This window comes from Pantherophis guttatus, chromosome 3 (assembly GCF_059756535.1).
Source record: "Pantherophis guttatus breed Tessera chromosome 3, ASM5975653v1, whole genome shotgun sequence".
Lineage (NCBI taxonomy): Eukaryota > Metazoa > Chordata > Lepidosauria > Squamata > Colubridae > Pantherophis > Pantherophis guttatus.
The window spans coordinates 159,802,952-159,821,420 of record NC_142065.1 but is presented as its reverse complement, the minus strand read 5'-3'; the positions used below and the strand labels follow the sequence as shown (position 1 = coordinate 159,821,420).

Here is an 18,469-nt window from a genome sequence, read left to right as displayed (position 1 = left end):
CTAATACAAAAGTCTCTAGGTTAAAGGACTCTTTTTTTTTTCCAATTCATTCTGAAGGTTGTTTTTATATTTCTTAATGGGAATAGTTTTGAATTGGATGTAGGAAAGGGTGCTCCCCTTTTTTTCTCTTACACATCTTTCCATTATGCTGAAATCTCTTTGGCTGCCCACACTTTCCAACTTTCCTTTGGGCTTAATTGAAGAATGGAAGATCCAGGTAGGCTGTAGACTACTTAAGACAGGGATCTCCAATCCCCAGGCTGTGACAGACTACTGGGCTGCAGCCTGTTTGGAACCAGGCCAAACTAGGCTGCAGGTGAGTGCATGCGTGTGTGCGAAGTTCCCCTTGTTCGAGTGGTGGCCATCTTGTCCTCATGTGGAAGCTCCCCTCATCCGAGTAGCAACCATTTTGCCCTCGCACGCAAAGGTCCCTTTACATGAGCAGCAGGCACGTGCAACTGCTGCTCACACAAATGGTTCTACCACTCACAAGGAACTATCCCTTCTCCTCCCCTGCCTGGCCACCAAGCCAGAAAGGTTGGGGACTGCTGACTTAAGAGACAATTATATAGGGAAAGTCAGAATATTTCCTCACATCTCTTGCTTATCCCATGATATACAAGTAGAATAGATCCATGTGCACAAACATACCCCCCAGGTGAATTTTATCAAAATTCTCTACTCCTTTGAGGGGGGAAATGGAGGGAAAAATAATTTCTCTTTCATCAGATTGAAGAATCTGGTAGAAACAAAGCAGGAGAGGTTTTTCTGCTAGGCACTGCTTTTTATGTTTCAGAAAAGAGCAGCAGCATTAAAAATAAATACTGAGGCTTCATCCTCAGGGACTTTGGTGAAAACAAAAACAAGGCGCTGTTCATTGGGGAAAATAATCTGTTCAATAATCTGTTCATGAATTGAAGCTGCTGGTAGTTGTGATGTGAATGCTTATAGCTACCATTTATAATTTGAACTACAATGTTTATTATTTTAGTTTGTCACACAGTCAGTCAGATGTTCAGGCTGGATTTGACATTTTTATCCACCTATCAGGTCTTTCTCAAGAACCTGGGATAAGCAGATGTGGATGAGTTAAAGGTATCATTGCAGGATGCAAGCTGTTCTGAGTAAAGCTGCCTTTTGCAATTGATTGATGGTGATTTTGTCAATGCCAATGGTGTTCAGGTGGTGTCCAGTTGTTTATTAATAATTTGAATTTTCCCAGTTTTCACTACCGACATGGAAGGAAGATATGATAAGTTTAAAATGCAGGGAACAGAGTTGGGGTAATTTATCATATCTTCCTTCCATGTCTGTAGTGAAAACTGGGAAAATTCAAATTATTAATAAACACATAGGGCTACAAATTTCCCCTCCACCTTGAAGAGTGGATCCTTAAATAGCAGTCTTAAAGTCTTTGAGTCATTGTTCCACTAGAATTGAAAAACAGATTGCTTATCCAACTCTTCTCCTTCCATTTCTAAGTCACAGTAATGATATTAACAATGAATGAGAATTCTATTGCATTCAAATTTTTAAAAATAGTTTATCAAACATTGCATTTTTCCATGAACAATGTGGAATTAATCAGAGGCTTTAACTAGATGACTTGACAGATTTATTCACCCTTTTACCTATTAAAAAGAAAGACATTTCAACAACAAAAAACCATTCTGAGAGACAAATTAGCTTCTCTGCAAGCTTTGTACAAGAACTCATCTCATTTTTATATCAAGGTGGTACTTTTAGCTCTGAGTCCTTGCATTTCTCAAAAGTTCTCAGGATTAAATAAATCAACACAATAGATTTTTTTACTTTTCATGTTTCCTAAGAACATAATGTGAATTCCCTTCCTGGGTATGACAAGAAAAGATGGGCTAAGAGAGAATAACTGGCCCAAAGCTCAGTAGCAAAATGTAAAATTTGTTACTACCGGTTCTGTGGGCATGGCTTGGTGGTGGTGGGGTAATATGACTGAGTGGGCATGGCCAACTTTTTTTTTTAAACTTTTAAAAGCATTTTTTCTACAACCTCTTCGGCTGAAGAGATTGTTAAAAAAATGCTTTTAAAGCCTCTGATGATCCCAACTGACTTGCCTGATCAGCAGAGGCTTTTTTTCCTTTTAAAAACATTTTTTCTATAACCTCTTCGGCCAAAGAGGTTGTAGAAAAAATGCTTTTAAAAATTAAAAAAAAAGCCTCTGATGATTGCGTGGCTCAGCTGGGCAATGGGGGGGGGCAGGGATTTTTGCTACTGGTTCTCCGAACCACCCGCCTCTATTGCTACCGGATCGAGTGATCCGGTCCAAACCGGGAGCATTTCACCCCTGCCAAAGCTACCTAGTTAACTTTCATTAAAAGATTGTACTTGAAGTTGGATGTCTTCAGTCCTAGTCTATACTTACACTACATATTACACTACATATTTTACTATTTAAATCATTGAATTACATAATTTACGCTAAACTAAACTAAACTTTGTATCAAGGCTTCAGTAATGATTATGTATCATATTTCAGTTGTAGGGCCCTTTAATCCCAAGAATGGATTTCTTGCACTTCACTTAAAAAGCTAGACATGTTGTCATGCTACTTTCACAGACAGATACTTTAATGAGAAATGGGGTCCTTGACACTTTTGGCGAGTATTTGATTGATAGTGTTTGCCTAGCAATACATTACTGATTCTGAGAGAAAGGGCCTATCTTCATTTTAGGCTGATTAAAAAGTAAGAGCTTGTTGTCAGGTAAGAACTGTGCTGAAAGATTGAAACAACTAGAAGAAAATAGGAAACAAAGAAATTAAGAAGACAAATCCCTTTTTTGCACCCAAAAGAGTAAAGATCATCGCTATATATTAGGTTTTAACTGATAGTAATTCAAGCACTGGAATTCTTGCAAGTTTTAAGCCATTCATTCCCCCCTCCCAAAAGAGAGAGGGGGGGAGGGAGGGAGGGAGGGAGGGAGAGAGGGAGGAAGAGAGGGAGGAAGAGAGAGAGAATTCTATGAAATTTGAAAAAGTTGAGAGAACTAGGTATGTTTAGTCTAATGAAGAGAAAAACTAGATGGGACATGATAGTGCTAGTATTTGAGAGGCTCTTGCAGAAAAGAAGGAGTCGACCTATTCTTCAAAGTGCCTGTGGGCCTGACAAGAAATAATAGGTGGAAGATCATTAAAGAGAGATCCAATCTAAAACTAAGGAGAAATTTCCTGACAGTGAGAACAATTAATCACTGGAACAACTTGATTCCAGAAATTGTAGGTGCTCCATCACTGGAAGCATTTAAGAAGAGATTAGACAGCGATTTGTCTGAAATGGTATAAGATCTCCTGTCTGAGTTCCAAAGTCGTTTCCAACTCAGTTAGTCTATGTTCTACGGTCATATTTAGAAAAGCACCACTTTTGGTTTCTGGAAGCAGCCAAAGAGTTGACTTTGCAATTATAAAAAGATTGGCTCCTGAAAAAATAAATAAATCTGAAAACCATTATTTGGAAGTTGACCATAAATACTGTATATCATGCTCTACCATGGAATCTAAGCCAGTTTATCCAGTGTAGACTTCTACTCTTTACCAACTGTTGGGTGACATTCCAAACTTTCCAAATCCATTAAGAAGCCAGCCCCCAAAGTTAGATGTTATTATAATATTTCTTTCACATTAATCTATTCAAATGCTGGAAGCCCAGTAAGAACTGGTATAACATAATAATAAGTTTAACTAGTTACGACAGTGTTAAAAAAATAACATATGTTTTTAACAGGCATTATGTTAATAATGAGCAAAATTTTAATCAATGTGGCAGGAAATTACCAGGAAAAAGAAAGTTACTTTTTGGCTTTCTCTCAGATTTTTATTATCAGAAATTTGTGATTATTTTCTATGTATTACATCTTAAGAATCATAGTTGTTACATGAGAAACATAGTTGCATTGCAAATATATATCAGGATAGAAACAAATAGTCCAATAAGAGCCTTTAAAAGATATGTTAAGATGAAATGAAAGACACCCCTCCTCCTGCCTCTATATTTGTAGATGTATTTGTAAAGTTTCCAGATAAAACACATCCAAAGGGCTGAATTGCAATAAATCATGAGTGGAACAGAAATAGATAACCTTAAAAAGAATTTTTGTTTTGTTTTTCTTTTTAAAAGAAGAGATTTTGCATTTCTGTTGCCAGAACAAATTTTATTGTTAAGCTCTCAAGCTGTTTCAAACATTTTAGCTCCTTAAGTATACCAGATGGAGTGAATAAACAGATTCTTTATACAAGATAGAAATATATCTCACATGAATAAATATTTTTTTCTCTCTCTCTCTGCTGGAATACAGCCATTAATTGCCCCCATACTGAAGCAATGTACGAAGCCAGAGAGTGACAGAGAATTACTCCAGCAAATAAGAATCTCCAGCAAAACAGTAACTGGATAAATGCAACTCACTATATCATCAGCTAATAGGTTTTCTTCATCCTTAGGCACATTTGTCCTTGCTGTTAAATCAACATTCAAGCCAAGAATAATCTGCTTTGACTCTTCATATATAGCCAAAATTCAAAGGAAACATGAATAATGGTGACGGATACTCCATATGCTATTTATCAATATCTGAAGTTCCATAGGTAGCCTAACCATGAACTAAGTTATCTGATTTTATTTTGCACCTGCTGTGTCCATAGAAATGATCAAATCTTGAAAAGGAAGGGAAAAATTAAATAATAGTCGAAATAGGAGTTGAAGTATAATTGCTAATATGAGGAAACAAAAATTGTAGAAATGAAAGTGTGTACACTGGTATTGTTATGTATATATGTAAATAAATAAATAAATAAATATTAGAAGTATATGTATAAAAATATACTAGAAAAAAGGGAGAAAAAATGTATAAGTATGAAATTTTTGACTGATGCGAAACAGTTGAAACAGAAAAAGTGTTAAAGCTTTCTTTTTGTTTTTAGAAAAATGTTTAATAAAAATTATTTTAAAAAAAGAAAAAAATTATCAAATCTTGAAATCACCGCCACCTCAGAAATATTTGAGCAATTAGCCTACAAAATCATAAAATGGTCTTGTCCTATATCTTATTGAGCCAGGAATTGTGTGATAGGCATTGGGTGCCAATGACTTCAGCTATTGATAGCTAATCTTACTTACCAGGCTAACATATACATCATATATAATGCTGCCCATAATTGCAAGGCTATGAGGAGTCTCATGAAAGCTTGGTTAGAATGCAGTATTGTAGGCTAATTCTGCCCACAGCCTGGAGTTTGAACCTGACAGGGCTTGAGGTTAACTCAACCTTCCATCCTTCCAAGGTTGGTAAAATGAGGACACAGATTGTTGTAAGAGCAATATGCTGACATTGTAAACCACCAGAGAGTGTTGTAAAACACTATGGATCTGTATATAAGTCTAAATGTTATTGTTATTGCTACTAGCCCTTTAATAAAATGAGTTGAAAGAGTTGCTACCAAACTCCTTCTGATTTTTTTGTTTACCGACATCAATTAACACAACTCTCCTCCTACAAATTTACTGACCCAATGTACCAATCACTCCAGAAATCTGACAGTGATTTATATAGAAAATAAACTGAGCCAGAGTCCAGCAAAATATTCACACTCTGCCTGTATTAGACTTTACAGATGGAAAGGATGAGAGGAATATTATCACAATAGTTGGAAAAGATATTAGAAAGGAGGTGTGTCTCTTGTCTTTTAAGATGGAGAATCAACAGCAAGTGCACAGATATTGCCCAATAAATTTCCTAGGCATTATCCTGCTCATACAGAATGAAAAATCTCATCCATTTTGTTCTTTCTTAGTTATTTATTTCTTTATTTGATTTAAAAGCCACGCATCTAGTGACTCTGGATTGCACATAATGATTAAATATACACATATATACACGTAATATATAACTCTAATTGCCTGCCCCCCCTCTCTCTCTCACACACACAGAGAGAGAGAGAGAGAGAGAGAGACAGAGAGAGAGAGACAGAGAGCACATGAACAGCAGTTCATTTATTCCAATGATCCATATGCTTGTTCATAGAGACATGTTGAATCATAATTATCTATTGTCTATATAGAATTTTAAAATAAAATAACTTATGTTACTTCCTCCTCCTCCTCCACCTCATCATCATCATCATTATTATTATTATTATTTTATTCATTAAAAATGAAACTCCGTCAACTGGACATTTAAAAATGTGTCACAAATACCATTGACTGGTGTTAATGGTTGATACGGGTTGCTGCCAGAATCCTAGGTATCAACCAAGTACCTTCTTAAAATATATGATGTTCCAAGTAGCGCCGTTTTTTGCAGTTCCGCTGGTGTTATTGCAGGAAGCTGCAATTTCTTGAAGTGTTTTGTGAAATTCTTGGACATGGTACCAAGTGCCCCGATAACAATGGGTATCATTGTGACATGTTTCATCCATAGCCGTGTAGTTTCTATGGCCAGGTCACGATATTTCATGATTTTTTCCAGTTCTTTTTCTTCAACTCTGGCATCTCCTGGTACCCCGATGTCAATAAATTGTACGTTTCGGTTTTTGACAACTACTACTTATTCTTATTCTTCTTATTCTTATCATCATCATCATCATCATCATCATCATCATCATCTAGAAGTTGAATGGAAAAAAATAATTATATCTAATCTGTATCTCATCCCTATCATCTATTTATCTATCTATCTATCTATCTATCTATCTATCTATCTATCTATCTATCTCAAAATGGCTTGCAATTAGCCTTTTTAATTCATCCATGACTTCAGAAAATAAACATTTCTTATTATTTATTATTTAGAATATGGAGACTACTTGCCTATAAAGTCACCAAGAGTCAGACATGGTTAAAACAACAACATATAACCACCCATCTTATAACAAACTCTGAGCAGTTCCCAATTAAGATCAATGATCAATGATGTTCATTGTTGTTGTTGTTTTCTTGAGAAACAGGTGATAAATTTTTGTTTCTTATTTATTTCAGAGCGGCTTCCTTTTTAAAATTTACTCTGTGTTCTGTGTTTGTGTGTGTGTGCGTGTAAGTTTCTGATCTTTAGACTAAGAAGCTTGTGAACAATAGGGAACAAAGTAACACTGCTTCTGAACAATCAAACAGCGACACTAAAAGTAAAACTGAGATTTCATTTTCTTTGTCTGTTCCATTTTTTCTTCTTCCATTAAGTCTCATGATGGAAGCTGCAAGTGATGTTGGAAAGAGTGAAAAAGCAGCAATTTTTGAAGAAGGCAGAAACTTGTACTGTATGCATGACCTAATTCTCTACATACTTAGAAGAGTTCATTCCAGTTCAGCAATAGAAGAGAACTACAGCTAAACCCTATTCAAATCTTAGAGCAACTATGAGTACTTGCCACATATGGTCTAAGCTCGTCTTTCTATCTGCATCATTTAAATGTTTAAATTAAATCATTTAAACAAAGAGCCTTGATAGTACAGTGGTCTACGCACCCTGTTATTAACACAGCTGCCTGCAATTTACTGCTGGTTCGAATCTCTCCAAGGCTCAAGGTTTACTCAGCCTTCCATCCTTTCTAAGGTAGGTGAATTGAGGACCCAGTTTGTGGGGGCAATAAGCTGACTTTGTATAAATATACAAAAGTATGAAGGCTATTGCTTAACGCATTGTAAGCCACCCTGAGTCTCCGGAGAAGGGTGGCGTATAAATCAAATTAAAAAAAATAATAATAATATCAAGTGTTGTATATGTCCATGCTTCTGCAGGAAGAAAGCCTTTGTACACATGTTTGAATGTGCCTTGTTTTCATGAGAGTCATATTTCAATACCAATCAATCAGGAGGAAAATTTTACTATCACCACAGGCTTTTGCTATCACTCATATGAATAGAGATAGTGATTTGTGTTTTTGTAACCATCATTTTGACTTTTTGGACTATTGATGACCCTGCTCCAAGTGCAAAATGAGTGATGAAGCGCTATCCGAGATCTTCATATTTACAAACTTAAAAATAATAATACATTTAGAAGTATTGGCAAATGGAGTAGCTGATGGTGTGACAATATCTTTTGTCTATTCACACACACACACACACACACACACATTATAAATCTGTTTTTCTTTAATGCAGTCCAAGATTCCTTACTACTGTTGCTGCATTCCACTAATGTAACTCTGAAACTTGTAAATGTGTAGACAAGCATATCTTAACACTGATTTCCCCTTTTCCAATTGGTATTTTTATTTTTAAAATTAAACCATTCTCAGTATAGAAGAACATGAAAACCAAAAATACATAATATTCTAGCAGGGTGACATGACATGTGGGGGGTATTGTGGCATTTAAATTTTCAGAAAACTTTGAAAAGATTGACATTTAGGTTTCCTTTTGAGAAAAGCTAATATTATTTTTGCCTGCTGTCCATCAGTAGATAGCATGAATGCAAATGGAAATTGGAAAATACTGAAATAAATATTGGAATGGAATTAATGCAGTCATGTCCATTAAGACAGAAATGCAGACAAAGGGGGAAAAGGAGGGAAAAAGGTTTAACAAGTAATGAATCTAGACTAGATATGTCAGTCACTTTGAAGCAAATCAAAGATCTGCTTTTTATGACTTCTTATTTATTTGATAAATCCAGTAAATTAAAATTAGTTACAAGGACTGGATGGTGCAATATGCAAAATAAAGAAAGCTAGACGATAGGCGGGCAGGCAGGCAGGCAGGCAGACAAACAGACAGACAGACAGATGATGGACGGACGGACAGACAAGCAGACAGACAGACCATTCTTAATATACTAAATTTTGCTCTAAAAAGATTATCTGCAAGAAGAAAAATAGTGATGATATTTGAGTCTCTGTGATGGCATTACCTACTTAGCTCTTCTGGTGATGGAATATCATCCAACTGAAAAAGGTTTCAAAATAAAAGAAAGGCAGCAATACATTCTTCTGCATGGCTTCTATAAATGTGACTTATCAGAAATAAGATTTTGTTGAATTTTCAAAAAAAACCATTCCTTTATTTATGAAAATAAAGGTTCCTAATGTATGGCATTATTTATTTCTGGGGTTTAAGATGTGCTTGCTTTCATTCTTTATAAAAAGAGCTTGTGCAGCAGCTACAACTTAATACCTCCTGAGGTGACTGGAATACAGAAGAACCCTAAGACGAAATATCAAAACAAAGATTAACCTACAAGTCAATAACTCTGGCTTGGTTTTACTTCACCCTGTTATTAAGACCAGCTGCCTGCAATTACTGCAGGTTCGAATTTCGCCAGGCTCAAGGTTGACTCAGCCTTCCATCCTTTCTAAGGTAGGTAAATTGAGGACCCAGTTGTGGGGGCAATAAGCTGACTTTGTATAAATATACAAAAGGATGAAGGCTATTGTTTAGCGCATTGTAAGCCGCCCTGAGTCTCCGGAGAAGGGCGGCATATAAATCAAATTTTTTTTTAAAAAAAATGAAACAAAAATTAGAATTTAAGCCAAAAAAGCATTTTAGTTGATTTTCAAATATATACAAATGTTTAAATCTGCAGTTCAGTAGGAAAGGGAGAAATTAATCCTTTTCTCCCTTCATGATCCAAATATAAATACATCAATCAACTTTTTTTCCAGAATAAAAGTTTTCTCCTGTCCTCATGTTTTCTGGAGATGCTTACTTTGAATATTATTAACTTATTTAATATATTTTTATGGCTGCCCATCTACAAAGGCACTCTGGATAGCAAACAGATGAAAGCAGGAATTGCAATCCATAACATTAAAGAAAATATCATAACAGACATAGTTGTCAGGGCCCCCAAAACAAATTTCACAAACCATGGACTTCCAATCACATGACAGTTCTAAGGTGTTAACCTTGGTGCCAGTACGTGTGGGGGGGGGGAGCCAGTTTTTAGGGCTTTGTGGAAAACCAACAGGGTTACTGCTGGCCATATCTCAAGGAGTTGCTGTTCCACAACAACGGGCACTCAACCAGAGAAGGCAAACTTTTGAAGACCCAACTAGCACCATTGCTTTAATTATGGGACCTGCAACATGTCCACTTTGCCTCAATTGATGGGATGAGAACAGACCAGTGGTGGAATTCAATTTTTTTTTATTACTGGTTCTGTGGGCATGGCTTGGTGGACATGGCAGGGGAAGGATACTGCAAAATCTCCATTCCCACCCACTCCAGGGGAAGGATACTGCAAAATCTCCATTCCCACCCCACTCTGGGGGAAGGATACTGCAAAATCTCCATTCCCACCCCATTCCAGGGGAAGGATACTGCAAAATCTCCATTCCCACCCCACTCTGGCGGCAGCCAGAGGTGATATTTGCCGGTTCTCTGAACTACTCAAAATTTCCGCTACTGGTTCTCCAGAACCTGTCAGAACCTGCTGAATAGCACCCCTGGAACAGACTGTTGGAAGGAGGTAGTCCCACATTTGTTACACACTCAAACCTGTTATGAGCAGGAATTCTCCACATATTTTAATTAGAAATATTTTTTTTTATTTTTTTGCTTTTTCTGTCTATAAATGCAACAACTTCTGAAAAAAAGATCAAGATACTGAAAAGGTTCGCTATATGGGTTTGTGTGCTTAATATATACACGCATAAAGTGTGAGAGCTTCTTTTGGTTATTTATAATGTCAAGATTCTATAACAACACTAAAAGTCTTTACAGTCGATAGTTGTGCACATATATAAGTCAGCCAAGAACTGTTCTGATTCCAGCCAGTAACTAAGTTCATCTTGACCCACATATCTCATCACACATCTTTTTCCCCACATCAAAAAAAGTAAAATATTTTAGTAGTGTTTTCTTAGGTCATTATACTTACAACTGTTCTGTCAACATTTCTGTGATTGACAGGTTGGTGGTTCTGCATTCAGAAGATTTTATCTAATCAGGCCAGCATGCTGCTACAATATTATCCCAAAGCAGCGCAACAGTAGAATGACCTCCAATGAGAACACCATCTGTGACTTGAAGCACATAAGTTGTCGTTTTTAAAGCAGCATTTTTCTGCCTTGAAACAGCTTTTCCCTGTCCTCAGATGCAATGCCATGGGCACAGTGATGTATCAAAATTGCTCGTAGTTGCAAACCTCCTGTCAGGTGATCAACAGAGGACTTCTCTCACATACGTACTAAAATAGCACTGTCATCTCTCCGTCAACTCTTCTTTGTCACGGAATTCAAGGAGTTGAAATTTCAGAGAGCATTTAGTTCTACCCAGCAGAAAGAATGGCTGGCGAGAGAAACATTAAAGTTAGGAGTTTAATTATTGTGAAAGAGTATTATTGGGGCAGGTGTTTGCATGAAAGTGAATAAACATAAGCTTGATGTAGGAATTAGCATAGTGATATGAATGCTGAGCTAATTAAGTCTCTCCACAGGTAAAAGCTGGTATCTGTAGCATACTTTTTTCACTACGGAGAGAGAATATGAGCCAAGCATACCTGAGCAATGTAGGCTAGAATTGGAAGAGAAAGAGTTAGAATTTAGTGTGAAATGTAAATTTACTGAAAAGGAAATTTAACACAAAATAGTTTGTCGCGGAAGTGAGTGCCTGCAAAGGCTCCTGGATTGGGGCTGAAAGGCAGAAGCGGAAGCAAAAGCAGGATGCTCCATCCCATATTTGCGTAAACCAGGTTGCCCTGATAGCCCACTCTCACCAGAAAAACACTTAGTCAGAATTTAGAGAAGAAGAAAGTGGTAAAATCCCTAAAATAAATCATAATCAACAAAGAGGCAGGCTATCTACAGACATGCAAATGAAGACAAGGGAAGAAAAATGTGGAGTCCCTGAGTTCCTCTCTAGTGATCAATATGCTTCCAAGCGCAGAAAGCCAATGCACACAAAGTTGATTTCCAGCATGAGTTCCAATACAGCTCTAAGACATCAAAAGATCCTTGAAAAGGAGAAGGGATCAATGTCTTCCCTTTTTCTGGAAATGGCAGGCATTTTCCCCCAGTTGTGTCACCAGTACAAACCATGAAAAAAGCATTAATTGGTCTGTCTCTTGGCTCTTAATTTTATTATGATTGCGTGTTATAGCTGTTTAGGTTTTCATTCCTTGCAGAGATCATATAAGGCCATCGTGATTTTGAATGAAACAGGGCAGTTAAGCAAGGACCACCCGTATGTGCTTGGACGTAAACCCCTCTGGAAAAGTGGGTTGAAGGAAGGTGTAATAATATACAGGTTGCCCTCAACTTACAACAGTTCATTTAATGACCATTGGAAATCACAACGGCCCCGAGAAAATGACTTATGACCATTTTCCACACTTACGACTATTGCAGCAACCCCATTGTCACATGATCAAAATTCAGAAGCTTGGCAACTGACTTGTATTTATGACGGTTGCAGTGTCCCAGAGTCATGTGATCACTTTTTGAGACTTTCTAATGAGCAAAATCAATAGGGAAGCCAGACTCACTTAACAGCCATATTACTAACTTAACAACTGCAGTGATTCATTTAACAATGGTGGCAAGAAAGGTAATAAAATAGGGAAATTTTGACTTAACAACTTTCTCACTTAGCAATAGAAATATTGCGCTTAATTGTGGTCGTAAATCAAGGATTAACAGTATATCATATATACTTATGGATAAGCTGACCCTTGAAATTTTCACGTGCTTCAATTTTCATAATTGGATTATCTGTGGGTAGCATAATTTTCATGACACTTTGGTTAAGAATTAGAAGGCTAGCTTATCTGCGAATGGGCTTATTTGCAAGTATATACAGGAACGTTTAAAAAAAATTACCACAGATACTCGCAGATAAGCCCATCCACAGATAAGCCAAACCCAATTTTCAGGTGTATTTTGCAATCTAAAATTCTCTGTAGTAAATAAATACAAAGAAATAGCAATAGTAATAGCATTTAGACTTATATACCACTCTACAGTGCTTTATAGCCCTCACTAAGCAGTTTACAGAGTCAACATTCTTCTGCGCATGCTCCAACATGGCGATGCCGGCCTGAGTCGCTGTCAGGACGGGAAGCATTTTGGGGGTTTTGGAGTCTCCTGGGGCTGTCAGTACCATCGGCAGCCCCACCCCCGCCCGGGAGAGTTTCCCCTCAACCCGTTGAGGGCTTTTTCGCCCTCCGGAATGCTTGGGTGAGGGGAAGGCAAAGAAGAATGCCACGGGAGGCTGCAGGACGCCGCGAGGCGCGCCGCGAGGCGCCCCGTGAGGAGGATTAGGGAAATTGGCTGCAGCGATGCCGGCTTCTTCCCCGCTCGCTGGTCGGCGGCTGTCAGAACAGCGGCGACGACGTGGCAGGACCAATGGTGCCGATGGTGGACTGAGGGCGTTCTGGCACTGGCGGTGGAGTTGCAGAGTTGCAGCGGCAATGGCAGCCGCTGCGCAGCGATTGGGAGGGGATGTTTAGCTGGATAAAAATGGCTGCGAAAAAGGGTGAGGTGGAGGTTGTTGGACATTCGATGCTGGCGGAGAGGCGAAGCGGAGGTCGCCAACGGAGGCATGATATGGCTCAAATGACGAGGGGATGGAAAGATCTGGGGTTGGAGAGTCCGGTGGATGGCTCTGGGATGGGGCCTCCATGGGTGGCCTCTCCTCCCCCTCCTCCCCCCCCTTTCTGGCCCTGTTATCGGCCTGGGAGTCAGCCTTCCTCCCCCCCCTCACCCTCTCCTCTCTCTTGTGTATACATCTATCCTCCTACGGAATTACTGGGCAACTACTGGGCAGCTTTATTTGTACCCCGCTTCAAATCAAATCATATTAATTACTTCCATCGAAACTCCCGGCAGATGGGGACTTGGACAGTATTTTGTGGACCCTGAGGGAAGTTGGCTGTTTGAACCATCTTTTATCAGAAGGGATGATACCATCAAATTCCTTGCCTTTGGACATCTGGCCAACCACTGTGAGAGGGTGGCTGGGAAAAACTTTTCTCCCGCTGACTGTATAAACCAACTCCTTCCGCTGCTGTGAGAGAGCAGGGGATTCCGGGTTGTTGCTTATAAAAAGACCTTCTGTCCTAGGACTCTGTGGACCCTACCAAACTGCCTTCCCATTCTGATTTTACTTGATGTACTCGGCGGCGGAGCTATGTGCACTGCGAGACTCCCCCCTCTCGCAGGTTTGGCCCTCCACTCTATCGAGGGCCTACCTTAATGACGGGCTTTGGAACCCCGAGAGGTGGCATGGTGCGAGAAGGGGGTTGAGGGGTTTTTTAGCTAAATTTTTAACCAAAATTTTAAGGGGACCCGGGAGGAAGGGAGGGGGTTGTAAAAGTGGACCCGGGGGGGTTCAGATAGCAACTGAGCGGGGTGATGGGTCGATTGGCTGCAACAGAGGGGTCGTGAAAGGAAATTTAACCGGGGAGCAGGGGGACGATAGGAAGGGCTGTGTAATTGAAACAATGAGTGGGAGGGGCAGGTATGACGGGCGCAGGGGGCCATATCATGTGCTGGGGGTGCGCACACGCTGTTTACAAGTAATTACGCACCCCAGCCCCCAATGCGCGACTCGTGTCCTGGGTTGTGCAGAGTCTCAGGCCCAGGGTCCGCGGCTGATGTTGTGTAATGCCAGGTCGGTTGTTAATAAAGCCCCCCTCATTTGTGATCTTATTTTAGAGGGGGGTGCGGACCTGGCAGGTATTACGGAGACCTGGTTGGGCCAAGAGGGGGGGGTCCCCCTCGTTGAAATGTGCCCACCAGGTTTCTGTGCATTTCATCAGCCAAGGGCCCAGGGGAGGGGTGGGGGAGTGGCGGTGATTATTAGGGAGAGTCTTTGTCCGAGGGAGACCACTGTTCCTCAGATAGCCGGATGTGAGTCCCTCTTTGTGAAGTGGGGCCGTGGGGTGCAGATGGGTTTGCTGACTGCGTACCTGGCTCCCTGCCACGTGGCAGCGACCCTGCCCGAGCTACTCGACGTCATTGCCGGGGTGGCGGTTGACACCCCCAGACTTATTGTCATGGGGGATTTCAACCTTCCGTCTGCGGGTGAGGCATCAGAGGCGGCTCGGGAGTTCATGGCTTCCATGACGGCCATGGACCTGACCCAGTTAGTTCAAGGCCCGACTCACATAGGGGGACACACTCTGGACCTGATTTTTGTCTCTGGTCAGTGGTTGAATGATCTTGGTAGAGGGGACCTAGACATCAAACCCTTGTCATGGACAGATCATTCGCTCCTTCACTTGGACTTTCCTACCGCTTTCCCCCGCTGCAGGGAGACGGAACCGACCAAATGGTTCCGTCCCAGGTGCCTGATGGACCCCAAAAGGTTCCTGACGGAGCTTGGGCCGTTTCCTGAGACTCTGGCACACGACTCGACTGAAGAGCTGGTGGCCGCCTGGGAGAGTGCGGCCACCGGAGCTTTGGACCGCGTCGTGCCTTTGCGGCCTCTGACCCGATGCCGATCTCAATTGGCTCCTTGGTTCTCTGAGGAGCTGAGAGAGATGAAGCGTCGGAAAAGACGCCTAGAGAGCATTTGGAGGACTAGTCAATCTGATTCCGACCGGACACAGGTGAGGTCTTATATCAAGACCTACCTAGTGGCGATAAAAGCGGCGAAATCTAACCATTTTTCCGCTCTTATCGCATCTGCAGAGAACCGCCCAGCCGCCCTGTTTAGGGTGACCCACTCCCTTCTTCGGGGGGGAGTGCGGGAAGATCCCTTGCAAGGCCGCGCTGAGGATTTTGTGCAATTCCTGCATGATAAAGTCGCTCGGATTCAGGATGGCTTGGACTCCGATTGGATGAATCCAGGGGAGGAGACAGGGGCAGGCCTTGAGAATATTATCTGGGAGGAGTTTGATCCTGTGGCTCCCGAGGATGTGGACAGGGTTCTGGGTAGGATTAGTGCCGCCACATGTTTATTGGACCCGTGTCCCTCCTGGTTGGTACTGGCCTCCCGGGAGGTTACACGAGGCTGGCTCCAGGGGATTATAACTGCTTCTCTGAGTGAGGGTGCCTTTCCCGCCGCCTTGAAAGAGGCGGTGGTGAGGCCCCTCCTCAAGAAGCCTTCCCTGGACCCGGCTGAATTAGCTAACTACCGTCCGGTCTCCAACCTTCGTTTTGTGGCGAAGGTTGTTGAGAGTGTGGTGGCACGACAACTGCCCGGGCACCTGGATGAAGCTATCTATCTAGACCCGTGCCAGTCGGGCTTCAGGCAGGGGCACAGCACAGAAACGGCATTGGTCGCGTTGGTGGATGATCACTGGAGGGCTCGGGACAGGGGTTGCTCCTCTGTCCTAGTCCTATTAGATCTCTCAGCGGCTTTTGATACCATCGACCATGGTATCATGCTGCGGCGGTTAAGAGGGTTAGGAATAGGGGGCACCGTTCTGCGGTGGTTCTCCTCCTTCCTCTCCAACCGCTCGCAGTTCGTGTTGGCAGGGGGGCAGAGGTCGACCTCGAGGCATCTCGCATGGGGAGTGCCACAAGGGTCGGTCCTCTCGCCCCTTCTGTTCAACATTTATGTGAAGCCACTGGGTGAGATCATCCGTGGTTTTGGGGTGAAGTGTCATCTGTACGCTGATGATACTCAGCTGTACATCTCCACCCCAGACCACCCCAACGATGCCCTTGATGTGATGTCTCGCTGCCTGGAGGCCGTGCGGGTCTGGATGGGGAGGAACAGGCTCAGACTCAACCCGTCCAAGACCGAGTGGCTGTGGCTGCCGGCGTCCCGATATAGTCAGCAGGTGCCATCGCTGACTATTGGGGGTGAATCTTTGCCCCCCACAGAGAGGGCTCGCAATCTGGGTGTCCTCCTGGACGCACGGCTGTCTTTAGAAGAGCATATGACGGCCGTGGCCAGGGGGGGCTTTTATCAGGTTCGCCTGATCCGCCAGTTGCAGCCCTTTCTGGACCGGGACGCCTTGCGCATGGTCACTCATGCCCTCGTCACCTCCCGGCTGGACTATTGTAATGCTCTCTACATGGGGCTCCCCTTGAAGAGCACTCGGAGGCTCCAACTGGTCCAGAATGCGGCCGCGTGGGTGGTTATGGGCGCAACTCGTTGTGCCCGCGTGACACCCCTCCTGCGCGAGCTGCACTGGCTCCCAGTGGTCTTCCGGGTGCGATTCAAGGTGTTGGTTACCACCTTTAAAGCGCTCCATGGCATAGGACCCGGGTACCTTCGAGACCGTCTTCTGCCACCAATAGCCTCCCACCGACCAGTCCGCTCCCACCCTCAGGGTGCCATCAGCCAAGTTATGTCGGCTGGCGACACCCAGGGGGAGGGCCTTTTCTGTGGGAGCCCCAGCCCTGTGGAATGAACTGCCCCCGGAAATACGCAAGATCTCCGACCTCCGAGTGTTTCGTTGCGCACTGAAGACCCTGTTGTTCCGCCAGGCAGGGCTATCAACTTAATAATTTTAATTGGGGTATTTTAAATGTTTGGGGTTTTAAATCGGCCAAATCTATGTAATTATTTTAATTTTTAATTATTGTTGTGTGTTGTGTTTTTAAATTGGCTGTACACCGCCCTGAGTCCTTCGGGAGAAGGGCGGTATAGAAATAAAATTATTTATTTATTTATTTATTTAACATATTGCCCCCAACAATTTGGGTCCTCATTTTACCCACCTTGGAAGGATGGAAGGCTGAGTCATCCTTGAGCATGGTGAGATTTGAACTGCCAAACTGTAGGCAGCTGGCAGGCAGCAGAAGCAGCCTGTAGTACTGCACTCTAACCACTGCACCACCATGGCTCATACACTATATTCTCATATATACATATATTCTTCTCTATAACGGAATAGGGATCTGCTTTGCTATATTCTCTTAATAGTTTGCTTCTAAGCATTTTAATTAACCTGAATTGGGGACAAAAAATATGACTTGTTCTAGCCCCCGAAAGAAATTGGTGACATTTTCTAGTAAACAAAATGTCAAGGAACTTTAAAAATAGCTTAAAATCTGAAAGGAAAACTGAAAGGTGCATTATTTTATAATGCATTGAAGTAGATCCATATAGTATGCTTTTTCCTGTCTTCTAGTCACATTTCCTTTGCCCCCTTTTCACTTTTTGCAAAGTGCCTTCTTTGTACATCCACTCTCTGCCCCCTGTACTTTTAACTCCTCTTTGGGTTTTTCATACCTTCTTCACTGAACTGACACTTCAGAGATGGGCAGCACTTCCTTTCACTTTATTGCTGATTGCATCCAATGACAAAATGCTACCAGTGTTTTTTTTTTTTTTCAAGTGACTGAAGAGAAATGGAGTAGGAAGTTTGCAATGGCAGGGTATAAGGAGAAAGTAAGACTACTATGGGAAAGGGAAATGAATTCAAGTGGAAAATCCAAAGAGGCAAAAAAAAGGGGGGGGGAATAAATAAAGCCTAATCTTTACAAATAATGTCATAACAAAAGTAGGAAAGAAATCTCTCCAGGATGTCTATCCAATCAAACTCTCTTGACTGGATGGATAGAGAACTTACACTGCTCAGTACAGAAAATGGGGTTTGAATAGCA

The 18,469-nt window shown here is 41.7% G+C and overlaps 1 long non-coding RNA gene across 2 annotated transcripts in view; it reads left to right on the top strand.

Moving 5' to 3' along the window:
* The window catches only part of LOC117672372 (uncharacterized), a 115,002-nt gene extending 109,537 nt beyond the window's left edge, over positions 1 to 5,465 (top strand). The window contains exon 6 of one of the 2 annotated variants that reach the window (XR_009620198.2): positions 4,475 to 5,465. This is a non-coding gene — a long non-coding RNA (uncharacterized LOC117672372). Of the gene's footprint in view, positions 1 to 4,329 lie in introns of both variants that reach the window. The other variant, XR_004593206.3, reaches the window with a different exon arrangement.
* Positions 5,466 to 18,469: the final 13,004 nt, after the last annotated feature.